This window comes from Odocoileus virginianus, chromosome 31 (assembly GCF_023699985.2).
Source record: "Odocoileus virginianus isolate 20LAN1187 ecotype Illinois chromosome 31, Ovbor_1.2, whole genome shotgun sequence".
Lineage (NCBI taxonomy): Eukaryota > Metazoa > Chordata > Mammalia > Artiodactyla > Cervidae > Odocoileus > Odocoileus virginianus.
In genome coordinates this window covers 18,013,081-18,036,076 of record NC_069704.1, presented here as the reverse complement: position 1 = coordinate 18,036,076, position 22,996 = coordinate 18,013,081, and positions in this window count along the sequence as shown.

The window sequence follows — 22,996 nt, the reverse complement described above, 5'->3', positions numbered from 1 at the left end:
AGAATGACTCTAAAATAATATGTCAAAGAGAAAAATACACAAAATTTATATTTACTGTATATAGTATTTACCAGTATTAAAATACATAATCATATTCTAACAAATAGAATGTTACATGACTTCCAAGGCTAGATCTAAAAGTTGATATAGTTTCTACCTGGCACTCTCTTTCTCCATAACATGAACATTTGTAGTCCCAAGCTGCCACATGAAAGTCCAACTAGTCATGCCACCATATTGGAGAGACTATGAAGAGATTCTACATGGACACAGAGCAAGATACCCAAGAAACCTGTCCTGGCTGCGGTAGTGACACAGAGGCTTGACATAACCATCTGTTTTTCCAGAAACAGGTATGATCTAAGATGGAACCATATATGACAGTTTATTAAATCCATTCACTGGCTAGTTATTTTTGCTGATTAACCTGATTAACATCTATTCAGTAATGATCTGAGATCCATCTCAGGAAAACTTGACATATAGGTCAAAAACTAAAGACTTAAATGTCACAGGTAGTATATGTTTCTTCAAAATACAAATTTATAAAGAATTTTGTTCAATGAACAAAAGACTTTTTTGAGGCTTAATGACTTGATTACTTAGCACAAATTCCCACTCTCTTATGGAAGAGAAAGAAACACGACACAGGGGAGATTTAAATCCAGTGGAAATAACAATATGTAGCTCCAAAGCCCTTTCATAGATATGATTATATTCAGACTCCACAGCAGTTCTCTGTTTCTATGCTAGAGATGAGCAAACAGGTTCAAAGAAGCTCAGTTTATCTCTGTTCAAGCCCCACTTCCTCTGCAAACACCCTGACTAAATCGAATCTCTCTAACATGAGTGTTTATGATACCACGTTCCTCTCCTTCAGAGTGCTTATAACGTTTACAATTTTCATTCGTTTATGTGACTAGTTAGATATTAAATTTGTTTTCTCCACAAGATTGTACATTTCACTGGAGCATGAACTGTGTTTGTTTTGCTCACCATTGTAACCTCTAGCACCTCTCACAGTCTAGTTTAGTTTAGGATTCAATGATAGCTTATGAATAAATGAATGAAGTGATACTCTCCATTATTGATGAACTAACATCCAAAAAGCACCAAACCTTTAAAGTGAATATGGACTTCCAAATCTCTAGCTCTTCCCATGTTTTAAAGGACTTTATCTCGGGTCTATACATGATCGGAAAAATCATGCAATCTCATCAGACTTTTAAAATGCTCTCCCACTGAGCTAGAATTCAAAATTTTAAACTCAGTCATCCAAAAGAAACAGATAATCACTAACAAATAATAAAAGTAAAGGTTTGTTTCAAAGAAATTTTTTTCATGTATTCAATTACTTATATATTTCTTTCCCAACAAATACTTTTTTACCTCCTATGTATTTAAAACCACATTAAGTGCTACAGAAAATATAAAATTAAGCAAAATATGCAGTCCCTATCTCAGGGTCCTCATAATCAATTTCAAGAGACTAGAAAAACATGTCACTTTTTAAAATGGAAGATGATAAAAAACAATTAGTTTCCAAAAGCAATGTGCAGGGAATTAGTCCTGTTAGGCATCCGTTAAAGACTGAAGTTGTTAGATGTAGTTTCATGAGAAAGGCCAAACAGAAGAATAAATCATGAATTAATTGTGGAAACTGCACATATGTCTGAGGCAACTAATGGGTGGATGGCAGTGCAGCTTGGAGTGGGAATTAGGTGACAGTGATGGAGAGGTAGGCAACAAACAGATCATGAAAACCCTTATGTTCTCATAATCCTGAAACCCGTTGGAAGCCACAGCATAATTTTCTCATTAGTAAGTCATCTTGGAAATAATGTAGATGTTAGAATGGGATAGATTAGGGTAACAATGACTTATAGGAAATAAGCTATGAGTATTCTAGATAATATAGCTATGAAACATCAGAAGATAGAAGTTACAGTTCTTGCGAACTGAGTGATTTGAGTGAATCCATGGGGTGGAGGGAGTTGAGTATGTTGTAGAAATAGAGCATAAGTCCTAGGATTCTTGTTTTAGAGGTTGGGAAGAAGATGGTGCCATTTATTTGAAAATAAAATATAACTCTAAAACATGTAAATTTATAGAAGTGGATAAACCATTCAATTTATATGTGTGTGTGTGTGTGTGTGTGTGTGTGTGTGTGTGTGTGTGAAATAAGGTAGTAGTGAAAATGCAATGGTAGATATCCTTGTGGCAATTGAACTTTAAAACATAAGATAGGAAAAAATATAAATAGATCATATAAGCAAAAGGATTGATACAAAGTAGAGCAAGTGGAGTGAAAATAAAATTTGAACATCATCAACACATGGAAGGTATTCATTCAATGGACACTTCAGAGCATCATACAGGATCAGTATGTACTGAGAAGATCAGAAGATGAGGACAGAACTGAAAACTACCAAGAGTTGTAGTTTGAACAGAACTAGAAGAGACTGGGAAGAATTGGCCCAAATATGCAAAGAAAAATTGGTGAGACTAATGACACCCAAACTAAGGGAGGACAGAGTGTGTGAAAGAGGAAATAGTTAACAGTGTCAAGTGCTGCTGTAAGTTCAAATAACATCAGAATGGAAAAAAAGAGGGTGAATTTGATGATTAGGAAATTATTGGTAGCCACTTTTAAAGCAGTTACAGTTGAGTGACTGATGCAGCAGGTAGATTTCAGCAGGTTGATATGGAATTGGCAGTGAGAAAGCCAGTTCTTCAGTGAAAAGAGGTTAATTTTCAAAAAGTTTGACTGCAAAGGCAAGATGAGAAGTAAGCTATTGAGGACTGTGTGGCAAAGGCAGGGTCTTTTTATTTTAATATGCCAGAACACAGTGTGTGGATTTGCAGCAGAGACTGTGGTGAGCTGGAGGGAGGAACGAACTAGAAGAAAGAAAACCATTGAATTGACAAGATCCTTAAAGAATCTGGAATGGATACAATCCAAATTACAGGTAGAGATATTTGTTTTGAATAGAAGACTGTGGAATTCAAGGAAAGTCCTTGAATGTAGTACTCAATGTCACAAATCTGTTGGAGATAGCAGAGGCGATTCCTGCCTGATGCTCTCAAAGTTTGCAATAAAATTGAAGGTACGACAGAAAGGATTCAGCAGTAAGTAAATCAAGAAGGAAATGAATTGGTGGAAAAGAAGCCCAGAGCTGTATAGGGTGGGTGGAATAAGGAGGTAGAGAAGATGAGGATCTTCAATTTTGAATGTTGGCTGAGTTGATGTTAAAAATACCAGATAGAGTATGGATCCTGTCTATTAGAGTGGACAGCTCTCAATCGAGATGTTGGAATTGGGTCCTAGAAGCTCTCCAGGCTGCATTTTAACCCCTCCTTGTATCTCGAGGAGATCCAGAGTGGTCCCACAGTTAGTGGCTTGGTTAGTTAAGCCAGTAGGCCTGGGGGAGCCTGGAAATAGCAGTTATTTTTCAGATTATGTGCATTTATTTCATCAGTTTGACTATTGGTATGGTCATGGCTTCCATGGTAGCTCAACTGGTAAAGAATCTGCCTGCAATGCAGGAGACCCCAGTTCAATTCCTGGATCAGGAAGATCTACTGGAAAAGGGATAGGCTACCCACTCTAGTATTCCTGGGTTTCCCTCATGGCTCAGCTTGTAAAGAATCTACCTGCAATGCGGGAAACCTGGATTTTACCCTGGGGTTGGGAAGATCCCCTGGAGAAGGGGACGGCTACCCACTCCAGTATTCTGGCCTGGAGAATTCCATGGACTGTTTAGTCTATGGGGTTGCAAAGAGTCGGACACCACTGAGTGACTATCACTTTCACAACTGTACAGTGGTCCCTTCATATCTGAGGGGTATTAATTCCAGGACTTTCAATGAATATTAAAATTCTCAGATTGTCAGGCCACTTACATAAAGTGATGTAGTACAGTCAGCCCTCCATATCCACAGGCTCTGCCTGTGTGGGCAGAGGACCAGCTGTACAGACTGATTTAGTATCAGTCTTTGGTGTTGGCTAGGGGTAACAAAAACAGTCAGGCTGCATATTTTGGGTTTTACCTGTTTTTTATGCCAGTGGGCAAAGAGGCACCAAACCCCGTGGTGGACAGTGTTGGTCTAGAAAAATTGTTTACTTGAAGTTCACTGCAAATAAACAAGATCTTTTGGTCCAAAATTCAAGATCTTTGCTCCAGATTTCAAATAGACGGTGAGAAAGTTGTTTTTCTTTTTTTCTTTTTAATTTTATGACTCACTAGAGTTTATCTCTGGAGGGAGAAGATTAAAATAATAAAGTAATAGTCATAGCATAGGCTTTTCTTATCTACCACAACTCAACCAGACATTCCCATCATCACACTCTCAAAGTTACCATTATCAATAATATCATCAGCACTGAAATTTTTATTTTCTAGCATCCTAGTCTAGGACAAATATATCCTTATTTTCTTAGCATATTCTTTCTGTACTTCCACTCCAACATTATTTGACTACCTCAAGTCTTTCAACATATTGACTATCATTTTTCCATTATTCACTCTCCCAACCCATGTCCTCACTTGCTTCTTACTCAGTTTAGATGCCATAGCCCAGCATTAAAATAATCTTCTTTCAAGTATCTGCATTTTTTTCTCCTTTCTTCCCTCTGAAGAACTTACAATGTAAAACCCCTACTCCTGTTCATCAAAACTTACTTGCTTCTTCCTCTGTACTTGAGCAGAGAAAAAAGGCACAGTCATGTCAATTGTTATACTTTAAATTCAAAATAAAAGCCCATAGAGTATTTTTACCATTGCTGGACAGACCTACAACATTTCCCTAATTCATTTACTCTCCCACTCTATCATACTTCCTTTCCCATGCTTCCTTCCCTCTTTGCTCACGATTTCTCCTTCTCCCTTTTAGCCGATGTCCTTACTTCTCACTTCATTGATAATATAGCATGTACAGCAGAAACTACATAGAGTTGAAATATCTTGGAAGGTTCCTCATTGGAGACTAAGACATCCTCTCATAAGAAGTCTAATAAAACCACTTTTCTCTCTGGCATTGAAACTTTCCTTAGTTTGGTATCAGATAAAGTATATAGCCTATATTCACAGTTCATATTGTACCAAAAGATATGTCTTTAGATATTATAATCATCCTTTCTGTAGCTAGATACCCACTCAATGAGAGTTATGTGGAAAATGACCTCAGCTGACTCTGGCTCTGGAGCATAAGCTCATAGAATGAAATGACAGGACAAATGTTTATACTATATAGATGTTAATTTCTATAGCTATTTAAACTCTTATATTTTGAAGTATGGGAGCTACTGAGTGTGAGCTGTTAATTCACATTACATAACAGATGCATGATGTGACCCCACTGAAAAATAAGATTCATTATCAATTTCTTGTTAAATTTGGTAGTCTATTTAAAATGCTTAGCACAGTGACTGTCATACAGTAAAAAATAAATGTTAGCTATTATTTGCAGTGTTAACATTCAAGAGTTTATGTTACACCCAAGTGGAGAGGACATATGAATTTGAAGATAAATGGTGATGAATGATAAATACTAAATAACAATTACAGGTGCATAGAACAGAATGATAACCATCAGATGCCTCCTCAATGATTAGATGTGAAATGTTATACATAAAAATTACATGAGACTATAAGAAGAAACCTAGCAGCTACAAACCTACAGTTCAGATAAGATACAGGACAGCACTGGAGATAATTTTCAGACCATTTCCAGAAAAAGAAGCCACAGAATCAAAGTTTACATGCATATGCTTTATGGTTTTCAAGAAATATTTACCTTCATTCTCTTTCTCATTTGATCTTCATGGAACTTAGTTAATAGAAGGACAGGTATTCCTATTTTCATTCTGCTAATAAAGAAACTGTTCATAAGTCTATGACTTGTGTAGCCTCCTTCCACTCAGTGGTAGGGCCAGAGCTACACGGTAGTCCTTCTGACTCTAAATCCAACACCTTAGCCATTGTGTTCTTCCTGTTTAGCGTGCAACAATAATTCGAGGAAAATAAATGTGTTATTATGGTAAGTGTCAGGCTTAATATATTGCTTAAAGTACTTTGTTGTGTTGACAAAGTCCATTTAAGAAGAATGAGAAAATCTTTGAAAGTTGTGCAACCACCAATACTGTTATCCCATTAGCTAGACACACTGGTATCATCTTAATTCAAATATTTGTAAACAGAAAAAATATGCTAATTTTTATTCACAATGCCTTTCCTATCCCATCTGGCACAAGCAATTTCCTTTTGTGTGCCTTTAAACTGTGTTATAAAGAAATCAATTTTACCCTGAGGGCTTTCACTATGAATCTCACAACTTTCATTCTGGTTATTTCTCAATTTCATCATCAGTAACAAATTGTTCATATGGGGGGGGAGGGAATTGTGCTTGTCAATTTTTCTAGTTTAGCCCATCAAATTTCTCATTAGTTCTTGCCACTAACAAATGCCTTTGTTTTCTTTCCAAAGTTGTCAGCAGCTATTATAATTGTCATCATAAAAACACAGTTTTTATTAGTATATAAGTATTAATTGGAAAATTAACTTTTTGAATTAGTTTATAATGAGAATTATTATGTTTACTGACACAGTGGCAAACAATAAAGAGTCAGTTCAACTAAATATATGTTATTAATAATTAAAATATAAATATCTGCCTTTAATTATTCAATTGCATATTTCTTGCAGTTTTCTTGATGACTTCAACAGTTGATTGGAAAAAGCTGCTGATGCATAGCTTCAGCTTCCTAAAAGTCAGTGTTATCACTTTTATAAACTCCTTATTGATTCACTACTCTAAGCTGGACTCAGGTTTGTTATCAGGGACATGGAGGTAGACAAGGCATAACTCCTGACTTAAAGAAGTCAGTCTAAAAATGTCACAACATCAACAACTCCCAGTTAGTCAACATTTTTTGAGTAATGAACTGAATTTCAGGTTGTTTTTTTTTACAGGATACATAACTATTTTTCCATTGAAATATCATATCAACCCTGGAAGGAAAACACATGGTAAATAATGTGAAATCCACAGAGCTCACTTATTAAAGGTTATACTAGACCTAGGAAGCGACAGGTAGATTTAGGATGTGAACCGTCGCTTGTCTCCTTTTCTCACTATGATGAGATAAGAGCCACAGTTGTGGCGATACCACCATGCTACAGAAGGACAGAAGAATCACTGTCTCACTTTTCTTGGCCAGTGCTGCTCAGAAAGACTTGTCCTCAAGGGTTAGTCAAAGAAAATCCCATACTCAATGGGCTCACCATTTTCCTAGCACCCACTGTCATTAGAACAACCTGGGAGACAGTGTTGCCCACAGCATCCCTCCCCACAAATCATCAGGTATTACTGAGGCTTCAGGTCAAAGCTTGCAGATTTAATTCTGCTCTAAGTCCAGAGACATGACCACTTAAACTCCCACTGCAGTATCATACTCAATTTTTAGTTCAGACAAACAAGCAGTTTTGAACCCTAACTCATGCGCCAGCCACTGAGCCGGGAAGTTTAATAATAAATTAAATGATAAAAATAAAGTTAATAAATGGAAGATTCATACATGATGTCCACCTTCAGAAATTCTAAGCAGAATGTACTACCAGCTCATTTTTGATGAGGATGAAGAGTACAGTAGAATTTTATTTGAGAGAGAAGTGGCAGAAATGTTTATTAGAAATGTCCAAAGACTAAATATTTGTCATTTTCTTTGGTCAAGTTCATCAGTTAACTTTCATATGGTCAATCCAATGATCATTTCTTAATATTCTTCTTGCTCATTCTGTCAGTAGCATTGACAGACCTTCTTGCAAAAGACAACTGTTAATTTTTTTGGAATTTTGCAAGCCTATTATTAAATAGTTTGTAGCTTAAATTTGGCCAAGGTAAAAGTATTCACATTTGTTAAATATTTACCATCACACCACTGACTCCACGACATTACACTTTTAGTTCTTCAACTATCTTGCAACATTTTCCTGATCTTTCAACCAGTGACCCAGGCCTATCAGTTCTTAGACTGTTCTCTCTCTCTCTCTCTTTTTTTTTTTAGCTATACTAGCTCTCCATGGTATCTCATCCAGGTCCATAGTTGTTAATGACTACAAAACTTATATCTACTTTTTGTTGATTACAGAATGTTCATCTCTAGCTTGACTGTTCTGCAGAATCTCAAATTCCATCTATCCACTGGCCTTGTTGGCATCTTCACTCCAGTGTCTAACCAAGCATTCCAAACTTAATGGTCCAGAAGCAAAGTATGCCAAAGTGAAAGTGCAAGTTGTTCAGTCATGTCCAACTCTTTGTGACCCCATGGAGTATATAGTCTATAGAATTCTCTAGGCTAGAATACTGGAGTCAGGTAGCCTTTCCCTTCTCCAGGGGATTTTCCCAATCCAGGTCTCCTACATTGCAGGCAGATTCTTTACCAGCTGAGCCACAAGGGAAGCCCAAGAATACTGGAATGGGCACCCTACCCTTCTCCAGGGGATCTTCCCAACCCGGGAATTGAGCCGGGGTCTCCTGCATTGCAGGCAGATTCTTTACCAGCTGAACTACTAGGGAAGCCAAACTCTTCCTCAAATATGCCTCTCCATGAGTTCTTCCCATGTCCCTGGCCAAAATCTTAGCATGGTCTTGACTCTTTTCTTGATCTTACACCCCTCACCTAATCCATCAGCAACTCTTTCTACTTTCAAAATACACTCTGAATCTACTTCTCGCCATCTCCACTGCCGTTTCCCTAGTTCAAAGTACTATAATTTCTTATTTTAAAAAATGCAATAGCCTCCTAACTAGTATCCCTATTCCATCCTTGCCAGCCAGAAATCTATTCCTCCACTCCTCAGCATTAATACCCATAGCCTTCTGCTTCATTCAGTGCAAAATCCAAAGTGATCCCAATCATATCCAATGTGAACTCTGGCTATCTGTCTAACCTTGCTAACCAGCCACTGGCCTCTCTTTCCCTAGAATCTAGACACATTCATCTCTTTCCTATTCCTCTATGTTCTAAGAACCTTCAAATAAGAGCCTTTGTTTTTCTATCAGGCTACAATATTCATTGCTTGGATGACTTCAGGGTTCATTTCCTTCTGTTCTTTACTCAGATGTCACCTTATCAGAAAAGACTACCATGATCACCCCCAAATACTTTTATTTTCCTTTTATAGTCTTTATCAGTGTGCCTTAATATTACATTTATGTGTTTAGTGTGATTCCCTCCTTTAGAATTTAAGCTCCAAGAAGGAAGAGATTTGGACTGCTTTGCTTACTGCTGATTCCTGAGCTTTTAAACCATGCCTTGCACTTAGCAATATTTACTGAGTAAATGGTGACTAAAATGCTTTTTGTGTGGTTGTTCACTTTTGTTGATATAAGCTTCAGCTCCATGAAAGGCTATCAAAAGAATATATACCTAATAAATTCTGAAAAGCTGTTGATAAACCCCTTGATATTCTTACCCAATTCTCCCGACAGAACCAAACTCAATATGTCAAAAATGAACTCATCATTCTATCAACTGGAATAGCAGGTATAGTTCAGAACTGTTCAGGAAGACTGTGGTCACTGTAACTTTCACAGCGACTTTTAGTTGCCTACTCAATAATCATGCCTCCCTTCTTTTTCCGAAAGAAATTTTTTTTTTCTGGCATTCACTCCTCCTCAACATGTTTTAGATGATACAAATTAAGTTGTCTTAACCAACATGATTTGTCAGTAATTGATTTGAAAGAAACATGTGATCTAATTTTAGCCTGTGAAATGTGAGAGGTAGTCTGTTCAGGGAAGGAGATTTCTGAAAGATGTTTCTATACACATATAAAAACAGTTCTTGTTCCTCTGATGCTTCATGTCTTATCTGCATTTGATGCCTGAAGCTACAGTAGGTGACTTGTGATCACAAGATAGCCAGCAGAAGACAAAGCTTATATCCTAGCTTTAGCAGAGAGACAAATGAAAAGAACTTGGCTCTTTGATAATAGTGGTGAGATAACTAACCAAACCCAGGACACCCTGAATACAAAAGCAGAGTATTTTTCTGCTTATGTGAGATAACAAATTTTCCTTATTGTTTAAATGAATTAAGGCAGAGTTTTCAGTTACTCGTTGAAAGCATTCCTGTTTGATGCCAGCTAAATACAAATCTTTCTTTCTGACTTTCAAAATTTTTCACCTTATGTCTGTGTCCTCCCCCATCTATATCCTGTTTCAATACACTTCACCTTTGAGCCAAACTGGAAGGCTGAAATCTCTTTTGGGATACATTCTTTGGTTCCCCATGATCATATCTTTGTTTAGGCTGCCCCTCATTCCAGAAACACTCTCTGTTCATTTGTGCATATAAAAATACTCAGGGTCCACTCATCTCAGAAGGTATCTCTTCTGAAAGATTTCCTGATTCCTGAAATAAATCTTATCCTTCACTGTTTAGAATCCATGTTGCCATAATGAGGTCATAACTTCTCTCATGACATAGATTTGATCCCATTCTATAGTATTATATACAATTCTAAATCTTACCCCTACACTTAGTCTTCTCTGCATACTTCAAGCACCTGACTGCTTTAGTCAAAAGGAATATGACTTGCCATCTGGTTCTACAAAGATTAAGTTATTAACCACTGTGGTCACTGACCTACAATACAAAACAAGGCCCTCAGATAATTAGATCTATTTCAGGAGAAATTTTTATGAACCCAGTTTCTTGCTTCTCAACTTACAGCTCTTACGTTGTATTTTTTTTTCCTGTTGATGTGACACAGAATTTTGCATATGCAGGAAAGATTTCTTAAATTGAAGTTCTGAAAATATTTCTTTAGCTCCAGTTATAATAAGTTAAATAATGTATTCTTATAATTTTCAAGGCACCACACTTAAATCATTATCTTGTGCTCAAATCACTATTTAAAAATAAAGAATAGAAAAAAAAATGGGTATTTAATGATCAACATGTTTGGGTTTTCTTTTCTTTTTTTTTTTTTTTTTTTTTTGATTGGTAAGTACATGCTACAGATAATACAGTACTTATTTTTCACACATCTGCCGTAGCTAACCAGTTGGCCAAAGTAGCTGTTTTATTGGCAGTGTATTTCTGCAATACATAGCAGATGCTTTAAAGAGATATAAGGAAGCTTGCCATATATGACGCCAAATTCTTCACTGAATTAAAAGGAATAGAGGGAAATATAGAAACATTATCATTTTACAGTTAAACTTCTTTTTCAAATGAAATGCCTCTGGTTTAGCATATTTCAAACAGACTTGAGATTCTTTTCCTGTTTTGGTTTTTTATTTTAAAAAATTGAACTTAGCAAAAGAGTGAAAGGCAGGGAGAGGCAAGAAAGGACTTACGCTGATTGAGTGCCTAATGTATGCCACATACTATGTTAAGAACTTTAAGTACATTCTTTTATTTTAGCCCCAGAAAAATCATCTAATGAAGATGATTTTAATCTCCAGTTTACCAAAGAGAAACTGGAAGCATGGAATTCTGCCCATGAATACAGTTATTACATGATAGAATGAGGATTTAGAACCCAGGTAATTGATATACTAGATATATTGGTAACTTAATAATATTTTGAACAAAAAGTTAAGAGCTACATTTAATAATATATAATTATTAAGATGTAAATTGAGGAACTAACAAGTTAGGATTAATAGATAAGACAAATGCCCATAAATAATATAATATAAAGAAAAATCCAATAAGACCGTAAGGAATTCAGAACTGAAATGCTGAACTCTCTGAATTTAGATTTCCCTGTGTTCTTGCCTGGAGAATCCCAGGGATGGGGGAGCCTGGTGGGCTGCCTTCTATGGGGTCGCAGAGTCGGACACGATGGATGCGACTTAGCAGCAGCAGCGGCAGCATGGGCAACTGATGCTTAATCCCATCGGTAGGCTCTGAGGAATTGCTCTGCTAGCAAATGGGGGAGCTGCAGTAGTTATCTACCCATTTCCATCTCTGAAAGTTTGAGGATTATCCCTGGGAGGTGGTAAATCCCCAGGATTTGGGGGCTTCCTCCCTCTCCAAGTGTGTGCACTGTGTTAAGAAAGTGCCTAAGTCCTAAGGCAGAGAAGCAGAGATGCAGCACTTGAGACGGGAACCTGTCAGATGCACATTCACAGGCTCAGGATGTGTCCACAGCTCAGGGGAGGTGGGGTGACAGTCAGCCACATAGGGGGATACAAAGGAGAAAGGTTGAAGGCATACTAAGGAAATCAGGACAGGCTTCACAAAGGAGATGTCATTTGAACAGGGCATTGAAGAATAGTTAGAATCTCAGGTCTCGCAAGAGGTAAGGAAGAAGAGCAGGAAGTAGAGTTGAGTTTTGTTAGTTTCAGTCTACCCTGGCCACCCAGTTTAAAATTGCAACCCATCCTTCCCACCATTCCTTCCCACAATTCTGATCCCCCTTATTTGACTTTCTATTGCATTTATTAAAACAGTACATTATTCAATTATTTCTTATATTTACTCTTTACTGTCCATACTATCTGGAGGAGGGCACGGCAATCCACTTCAGTACTCTTGCCTAGAAAATCCGATGGACAGGGGAGCCTGGCAGGCTACAGTCAGTAGGATTGCAAAGAGTCGAACACGACTGAAGCTACTTAGCATGCATGCATGCGTGTCCATACTATTCATTTCATTAGAATACAAGTTCAAGGAAGGCAGGAATGTTTGTTTGTCTTGTTAACAAATGTATCCTAAGTACTTCAAACAGTGCTCAGAACTTCAGAGTAGTTTTGATTTGTTAAACGAAAGAATGAACCTAATCGTTCAGCTCTTGAGTTAAAGGATGGCTATCCCTAAGTTTACTGAAGATGGAGAATCTGAAAAGAGAAGAAAATATGAGAAGGGAATTAATGAATTCAGATTGGAACCCCATTGAATTGGAGGTAGCTGGGAGTCATCCCAGCCTTATTTCAGTACCCTGTGGAGGAGGAAGGGCAGGAATTGATGCTCAATTGGCATCAATTCTGTGTCTTTGCTATTTAACTTGATATTCAACATCATACACTTGATACACCTTCAAGGATCTTTTTCCTCAGGAAATTATCTATATTTACAGCATTAATATACTCTGGCAGGCACAATAATCTCACATTTTTCTGGCATCATCTATCCTCAAGAGCCTCTAGGATTTTGGGCTAAAAAGTTATTTCTCTTATGGTTTTGCCTCTGCTTATTTAAACTGGGAACATCTATCACAGGAGCTGATTCTGCTTGGCAGCTCCCAGTTACTCAGGAATCCTCTTACCATCACTGCGAAACTCAGGGATCTGCTTTCCCTTGGACTCACTCTTCTGCTCTAATATATCACAGGATTCTCCTCTGACCCTACGTGCTGGGTGGAACTTGGGGATGCAAAGTCTTTAGAGGTGAACTCTGTTCTCTGACTCTGTGTGTTAGTCAGTCTTATAATCAGGATTATTCTGGCCAGTACTGACACATATTCTAGTTCTTGGGTGATCAGATATAAATAATAAAGGTTCAAGTGATAGCCAATGTCTGTTTCTGACATTTAAGTTTACACCCACTGTGTCCTGACAGTGAAATTTGCATTTAAATTATCATAATTTGGAAATATTCTTAATTGTGTTGAAGTTTACCTTTGCTCTAATGATGAAAAAAATGGTTTGTTAAGCAAATTAATAGAGGAAAACCATTGTGAACAGAATGCTTAAAGTTTATAACTAATTCAAAGATGAAATTACTTTCAAGCAACCTTGAGTGCTTTAAAAACATCATTTACATTTATATGTAATACCTGGAATGATAGGCTAATTACAGTTGTTTTTATTTATTCATTGAGCCTATTTCCCAAAGCATTCTCTTAAACTATGCTCTCATATTTTATCATATAGCTTCCTTGATAGTAAAACAAGTGGTTTTTTAAAATATACAATACTTTAGATTCTTCCCTAAATCTGCTTTCACCCAATCAAGGAGGTTTGCCAAAAGTGAATTCACCAGCCAAGAAGCAACATCCCCAAATTAAAATGTCAAAAGCCCAATGCTGTAAGCTTCAACATGAAGAAATTTCAAGTTTTATAGCCTTGTTTGAGAAGAACAAATAAGCACTGGCTGAATATTATTTAAGCCAGAGGCTTCATGGGCCAGAGCACAGTGAGGGGGGCCATAGCCATGTAAAGCAATCCTCTGAGGGAACCTTGTGCCTTTAGAGATAAAGGAGCAAACAGAAGAATGACTTTCTCAAAGTGTCTCATTGTCTGACCATTGATATTTCCCTTGCTTATTTCATCCTGCAAACACTAATGCATTTTTGTCTTGATAATTATTGGTGCTGAAAGGCATCTCTTCTGAATATTGTGTGGCTATGTTCCTCCCTCCAGATATGATTCTGTTTCAGTCAGAAATTTTCCATATTTATCTACTTCGTATGAGATTGTTTGAAGAAAGAACTTGAAAAGGCATGTCTTTAGTTTTTGTCCTAGTAATTAGTGTGATGCCTTTCATTTTTGTGTTTTAACTCTACAGCGTAATTGTATATGACATTACTCATTGGTCTATAGATTCACCAAATGAATTTTTCTACTAAAAATGGTAATTCATACTAATCTTTCTTTGCTCACATTTTTTTTTATTCCACAAGGAAAATAGTTGCAAGCCAAAGACAGATGGGAAACAGAAAGGCATCTGGAGACAATCATTGACTGGTACACTAGGGTGAAATTAGAGGAAGGTGAATGGGTCAGGCTTACACAGGGCTGACCAGCCGTGTCTATGCCAAAATTAGTTCCAGTATCTACTAAACAATTGAGGAAGGCAATTCATTTGATGATGCTTGGTTTAAACTCTCTTCTATGTTATATCCATTATTGAGACCCCCTACACTGACTGGCTTAGAGACTCTCTGGTTCTGTTTCTCTAGAAAAAAATTTATTTCCTGCTGGATGTGGGGGCTTCCCAAGTGGCACTACTGGTAAAGATCCCACCTGCCAATGCAGGAGATTTAAGAGATGGGGGTTTGAGCCCTGGGTAGGGAAGATCCCCTGTAGGAGGGCATGGCAACCCACTCCAGTTTTCTAGCCTAGAGAATCCCATGGACAGAGAAGCCTGTTGGGCTACAGTCCATGGGGTCACAAAAAGTCAGACAAGGGATGCAGAGGAAGGTTAGGTACCTGAAACACCAGGGTCGGGTTGACACCCTAGAGTAGTAACTGGTCTTCATCAGTTCAGTTCAGTCACTCATTCATGTCTGACTCTTTGCAACCCCATGGACTACAGCATACCAGGCTTCCCTGTCCACCATTAACTCCCAGAGCTTGCTCAAACTCATATCCATTGAGGTGGTGTTGCCATCCAAACATCTCATCCTCTGTCATCCCCTTCTCCTGCCTTCAATCTTTCCCAGCATCAGGGTCTTTTCAAGTGAGTCAGTTCTTCACATCAGATGGCCAATGTATTGGAGCTTCAGCTTCAAAATCACTCCTTCCAATGAATATTCAGGACTGATTTCCTTTAGGATGGATTGGTTGGATCTCCTTGCAGTTCAAGGGACTCTCAAGAGTCTTCTCCAACACCACAATTCAAAAGCATCAGTTCTTCAGCACTCAGCTTTCTTTATAGTCCAACTCTCACATCCATACATGACCACTGGAAAAACCATAGTTTTGACTAGACAGACCTTTGTCAGCAAAGTAATATCTCTGCTTTTTAATATGCTGTCTAGGTTTGCACAGCTTTTCTTCCAAGGAGAAAGCATCTTTTAATTTCATTTAGTATTGCCCTTCTTGGGAATTAGGATGAGGATTGAAATTTTCTAGTCCTGTTGCCACTACTGGGTCTTCCAAATTTGCTGGCATATTGAGTGCAGCACTCTGATAGCATCATCTTTTAGGATTTTCAATAGTTCTGCTGGAATTCCATCACCTCCACTAGCTTTGATGACAGCAGGGCTTCCTAAGGCCCACTTGACTTCACACTCCACAATGTCTGGCTCCGTGTGTGTCTGTTTCTGTACATGTATAGGAAAAATATAGGGAGGAAAGGTGAATATGTAGTCAGGTGGAAAACAGTGAAGAGTCTGATATAACAAGCAAATAAATTTGTTTTATCCTGAATAATATGATCATTGAGATATTTTAAGCATGAAAGTTTCACAATTAATTGTACAGTGTAAGTTTTCCACTCCAACAACAATTTGGATGGAGAGTAAATTGGAGGGGTCAAAACCAGAAGCACATAAGTCAAGTTGGAAACTATCTCTGTAATCCAGTCAACGAATGCTATACTCACTAGCTAAAATCATCAGTAGGAATGGAGAAAAGGTAATAAACTAAAGATATACTAGAATGTCAGATTAGATATGAAATACTAAATAAAAAGCAGGGTTCTAAATGACTCACTAATTCTGTGATAAGGAGGATGACTTCATTTTTATTTGTTTGAAAATAAAGAATGGAAACACAGGATGGGGTTTGGTAAAGGTAGGAGGTGGATTTTAGATATTCTGTCTCTGAGGTACCTACAAGTCTTACAAGTAAAAAGATATTCAGTAGCAGTTGCATACATGGTAAATAGCTTGGGCTTTTCAATACCCAAATAAATGATAAAAAGGAAAAAACTATATAAAGAATAATTTAGAAAAACTTCCCACATTTTTTAATCTCATTTATACCTATGACTTTACATAATATTTATAAACTAATGGTTCTGAATATATAACTTTGGCTCTAATCCTTATAATCCACCTGAGCTGAATCCCTGCTCAACTGTTTTTTAGGCAATAGTACCTTGACATCTAAAGATATACTAAGCCTTATCCTTTATTTATCCTGGTTAATAGATTGATCACTCCTTAGGTTCCAAGGCAGAAACCTCATTTCATTTCAACAATTCCTGTTCTCTCACTCATTGTATCAAATCAATTATCAATTCCTTTCAATATTAATCAAGTAAATATTTCTGGAACCTATTCTACCCATTCTATCCTCACTGCTAATTCCTTGGTTCAGACTCATATAACAACCTTCAGTCCATCTATTGCACTGGCCCAAAAGAGACATGATAATATCATGGTTCCAATATGGCTTTAGTATCAGGTACCCCCAGAATACTCAAGGCAGTAAAGTGCGTCTATGCAGTGAGCATTCTGAAGTATCTAGGTTAAGATGCTAAAAAATATATATGTATTGAAAACCCAATAATTATGCTTGCAAAAAATGTAGAGCATAGATTGATATAGTAATGCATTCTTATGTTTAAATGTGGAAAAGCACATGTGTACAAGTAGGGGTTTGATCTTAGCTCACCTAAATTGACATCATAATTCATCTAATGGTATGCATCTTAAAGTCAGTCACAGTGCACATAAATAATTATTTTATCTCTATGAGATGGAAATGGCAACCCATTCCAGTATTCTTGCCTGAAGAATCCCATGGACAGAGGAGCTTGGTGGGTTATAGTCCATAGGGTCACACAGAGTTGGACACAGCTGAAGGGACTTAGCACGCACCTGATTGGTCATTCATTTTGTGTTCATTTTAGAAGCATAATCTAACACGTTCTGACTATGTTTTCATATACAGCTACATCTGCCCATTTAATAGCAATACAATTTTTTTTTAAAGTAGTCAGTGGTATCCAAAATAATAGACAGTTGGAGTCAAATGAAAAGGGAAGAGAATATCATAGCCTTTTAAAATGCAGGTTTCAAAATGCATCATCTCAATGGCAAAACTGAATGTCAACAGTCTGTATTATGGTTTCTTTACTTGGCCCTAAACTGGATATCAATATCAGTTTCTCAACGATGTGTTATCTTTTTAATTATTTTACTTTCAGGTAAATTATTGAACATAGATATCCTTGCATGTAGACTGTAAATAACAATAAACAACTAGAATATCAAAAAACTTAAGTTACTTATGGTAAGTAAGTTTACAGTACAACCCACCAAATGTCCATTACCCACAGTCATTTTTCTTCATAGACATTCCTTTGGAGTCTATTCTAGAATTCATGCTGATAATGAGTTTTTGAGCACTAATTTTATATGACACAGGGTCATATTTGAAAAATTTTTATCAAAATAACTGGAGGTATAATCTTAAATACACTTCATCAATACAGCTGTCTTTAGTCCCTGGGGATAAATAGTGACAAATGAGGCTTAGTTTTTGACTTGTGTAGCTGCTGCTGAAACAAGAGTGGGTGTTTTAATGGAGCTCTTAAGTGGATAATAGGCATGCAGTGAGGTATGATAATGAGCTCTATGTATGGTTGCAGGGTTATATTTTTCACTGTGTTTCTGCACAAGAAAGTGTTTGCAATTTATAAAAGAATCAGAAGCCTATTTACATGGCCACTGGGATGTGTGCTAAATTTCCTTATGCATTTAAATATCCCTATTTTCACACCCACTACAACCATTATTTAGTTTGCAGATTCATTTAACTGTATAATGTGTTCTTATTAACTGCCAAAGAAATCATGTCAAATTAGGTGTGGATTTTTATTATGTTAAGAAAAATAAAAATTATACAATAATGCAACATGCTCAAACTGTTTGAATCACAAAATGGGTATGAGGAGGAAAAAAACTTTGGATAAAAATCTTTCATCCAAACCTTCACATTAATAAATTTACTGTTAATGTACTCCAATTACAGGAATGCATTAGCTGTGATTTTGGGGACTGGTTTGATGTAACTACTAGAGAATCTAGATTCTCTAATTACTGAAATGTGATAGACCACAGAAATGACTACAAACAGGATACAGGGAGCCACGGAATCATGACAAAGCAGCAGAAGCCCCTGCTTTTGCAAATCTCAACGTAGTTGGTGTAGAAGAAAGAGTAATCAAAGGTACAAGGAAAAGCTATGGTCGTTACTCTGAAAATAACATATTCTGATATCCTAATAAAATCAACAATTGATTTCCTGCAAATAAGATAATGTGAAAACAGATATACAGCAATTTTATTAATACGATGCCTTATAATTCCCACTATATGTACCTACAGAGGGTGGGACTATGATTTGATAGAAACAGCACAGACTTTGGTGCAGACAAGTCTGGACTCCCATCCTACCTATGAAAATTTCTAGCTATAAAATTTGCAGATTATATGTCATCTTTATTGTTGGTTTTCTTCTTATTAAAGTTTGATGCAGGGGTGTACTTCTGATTCAGATGAGCTCAATTCTCTTTATAATCCTATAGAGTCAAAATATTCTGAAGATGCCTCTAAATGCCACACAACTAGATATTGTATTTATGTAATATATGCTTTTTAAACATTACTGGGCTCACAAGAAATTTTTTAAAAATTTAATATCCTTCCCTAATGTTTTTTTAAATAGAACTAAAATCAAATGATTTGGCCTTGACAATATCTGAATCAACTTTAGGGCCCTTCTCTTTTCTTGAAAGATCGCACAAGTTCACAGACAAATAGCTCTATGGTCCAGTGGAGCAGAGTTTAAGAAAGCCATCAGTTTCCCCTCATTTCATTCTACATTCTCTGTCTCCTTTAGTACAAACTGGCAGTGTCTGCTGGTATAATTCCATCTTGATTCTTGTCCTCTCAAGACAGTTGATAGTATCCATGGTCATGTTGTTGCTGTTGGTTAGTCGCTGAGTTATGTCTGACACTTTTGCGACCCCGTGGACTATAGTCTGCTAGGCTCCTCAGTCTATGGGATTTCCCAGGCAAGAATACTAGAGTGGGTTGTCATTTCCTTCTTCAGGGGATCTTCTCCATCCAGGTATTGAACCCATGTATCCTGTATCTCCTGCATTGGCAGGCGGATTCTTTAACATTGAGCCACTGGGAAGTCCATTCATGGTTCATACCCACACTTAATCCCCTTATCAAAAAGTCATTCAGACATACCCTAGATGTTCTTATTTCCTGTAATATGAGCAGGCCAAGAATTTTCCAAGCCTCCAAGTTCTGTTCTTTTTTGCTAAATGATTTCATTTTCCATTTATCACTCTTCTGTCATATTTTACTGTAAGTAGTCAGGAAGAACCAAGCCTTTCTTTCAATATTTTGCTTAGGAATCTCCTAGGCTAAAAGTTCAACTTCATTGCTTGTAAATGATATCTTCCAGAAAACATTAAAACACAAATATAATTCAGCCAAGTTATTCACTGCCTTAGCAGGGGTTGCCTTTTCTCCACTGTCCAGGAATATATTCCTCATCTCGATCCAGTTCATTTCAGTCAGTCGTGTCCAACTCTTTGCAACCCCATGGACTGCAGCATGCCAGGCTTCCCTGTCCTTCACCATCTCCCAGAGCTTGCTCAAGCTCATGTTCATCAAGTCAGTGATGCCATCCAACCATGTCATCTTCTGTTGTCCCCTTCTCCTCCTGCCTTCAATCTTCCCCAGCATCAGAGCCTTTTCTAATGAGTCAGCCCTTTGCATTAGATGGCCAAAGTATTGGAGATTCAGCTTCAGCATCAGCCCTTTCAGTGAATATCCGGGACTGATTTCCTTTAGGATTGACTGGTTCAATCTCCTTGCAGTCCAAGGGACTCTCAAGAGTTGTCTCCAATGACACATTTCAAAGACTTCATCAAAATGGCCTCTACCATTCATATTTCTACCAACATTCTGTACATCATTATTAATTTATTTTTAAAAGAAGATTAGAGCTTCCTCTACAGTTCTTTTCTTGTTCTGAGCCCTTACCAGATTGCCTTTAAAAATCCCTTTATAGCAATGCTGAATTTTTCCGGTATGCACCTCAAAACTCGTCATCTAGTTCTAAAATCCACTTGCACAATTTTAGATATTTGTTAGAGTGAAACTGTATTTCTTGATATAAATTTCTGTCTTTGCTCTGTCTCTCATTATGAGAGCTCCAGACTCATGACCTCATTCAAAATTAACCACTCCCTAAAGACTCCACCTTTAAATACCATCACATTGGGAATTAGGAATTCACCATATGAATTCGGGGTCGGGAGACAAACATTCAATCCATAGCATTGCCTTAGTACTCTACCATAAACTTTATTAAACTGTACTGTTACTCACTGTTCATTTATCTGCTTTTTTAAATTAGACTTCATAACAAGATTTTTGCCATTTTTGTGGTTGTATTCCATGCATAGTGGTTGTTGACTCCAAGTAAATATTTATTGAATTGCAGAAGGAATTAATATGTAGGAAGAGGAAGACAGATCTCTCCTTTTTGTAATAGAATTTTTCAATATTTATTAATACTTCTCTAAAGGGTAGCAAATGCAATTTTATTATTTTACACATTTCCAATGAATTCATAGTTCTTTTCATTAATTTATAGTTTTTTATACTTTTTTTTTCTGAGAAGCAGAGAAAAGAGAGGTTAGTATTAGTGTATATATAAACTCAAATCGGGTACTGTCTCTTTCAGAAGTTAGTGCTAGCATTCAGATCGAAATGGCCTAAAAATCAGCATTTGGTACATAAAAATGATTCCTTAAAATGATCAGTATTATTATGGTTCTTTCTGTGATATGATAGAAAAAAAAGAACTCTATATTTTTAATAAAGAATCATATAACTTCATGGGAAATGTGAATAATATAATTAGCTAAAATCCATACAACTGTTATTATTGGGAAAAAGAAGTATTCTCTTTTTTCAAAAATGACCCACAAGACATTGAAAACACCATTTTCCAGAATCCATGTTTTTCTTTTTCCCCATCTAAGATGTATTGAAGTGTTAAAGAACTGGAAAATAATTGTTTTATCATTCAATCTAAACTCTGCCTGATGCACACTACATAAATTCAAACCTGTTATTCTCATAGCATTTATTTCAAATTGATGTCAGTTTACTGATTCAAGAACATTTAATTAAATTTGTTGAATAAAGGAGATGAAGCATTTCAGGAGAAATAGGAAATGACACTGATATTGATAAACTGTGGAGAATCAACTTATAGGTGCCTCCAAAGTATGACTTGGGAGTAATTAGTTCCATTTTATTAATTTCTAATTCTGCTTTCTGTTTGTAGTACAAGCAGCATTACACCAATAATGAAAGATATAAATAAAAATAAAATCTCTCCCAACCCACTAACAAATCCTTTGTTTTTACCTTTTATATTCTCTTAATCATAAGAAAACAAATGTTATGCATTTGAAAGTACAGTGTACACTTTAATTTTTTTTGTACTTGACAGTATGTTATAAACATTCTTACATGTTGCTATTCTTCCTAACAATACATTTAATGGGTACTTTATAGTCTACAAATTGATCCTGTGCTATTTACTGAACCATTTCTCAGTTTCAGATATTAAGCTGCTTTCAGTTTCTCACTATTATAATTAAGTTAGCAACGAGTACTTTTGCATATGACTTTTCATTTTTCTTTCAAATAACATAGTCTCAACAATAGCAATAAGAAGTTCAAAAAATTTAAAATTTTCAAACTTTTTGCTATTTGGTTTTCTCAAAAAATGACTATTAATTCATCCTCAGGGCAATGTGCATTAGCGCTGTAGTTTCAACAGGAACTTGCACATATAAGCTAATTTACTAGTTGTAAAAAGATACATCATTTCATTTTACTTCTTTAACAAATAACTCACATTCAACTTTGTTCCCTATGTGATTATTGGTGTATAGACTCATGATCCCCTTCTAGATTGCAGCTCCCTAACATAAGGACTATGAAAACCATGACAAGGTTTTAAGGGGAGCTGATAATCCTCTGAAGGGAAAATGATCCTATCCCTTTTTTAGCCCCTTCCCAATTTCCTGGCTTATTCTTCAACTATGTCTGACAGAGATTTATATTATACTTTATTCTTACCACAAAATCACTAACAATATTTTCTGATGTTGAAACATGATACATATCATTCTGCATTTCATCTTATAGAGGAAGTAGGGATGCTAATTAAGATGAGAAGGAGGAGAGGTGCAAACTCTGTAATTACAGAATAGCAAAGGTGTTTCTATTTGACATATAATCTAAGAAATCAAATAAACAAA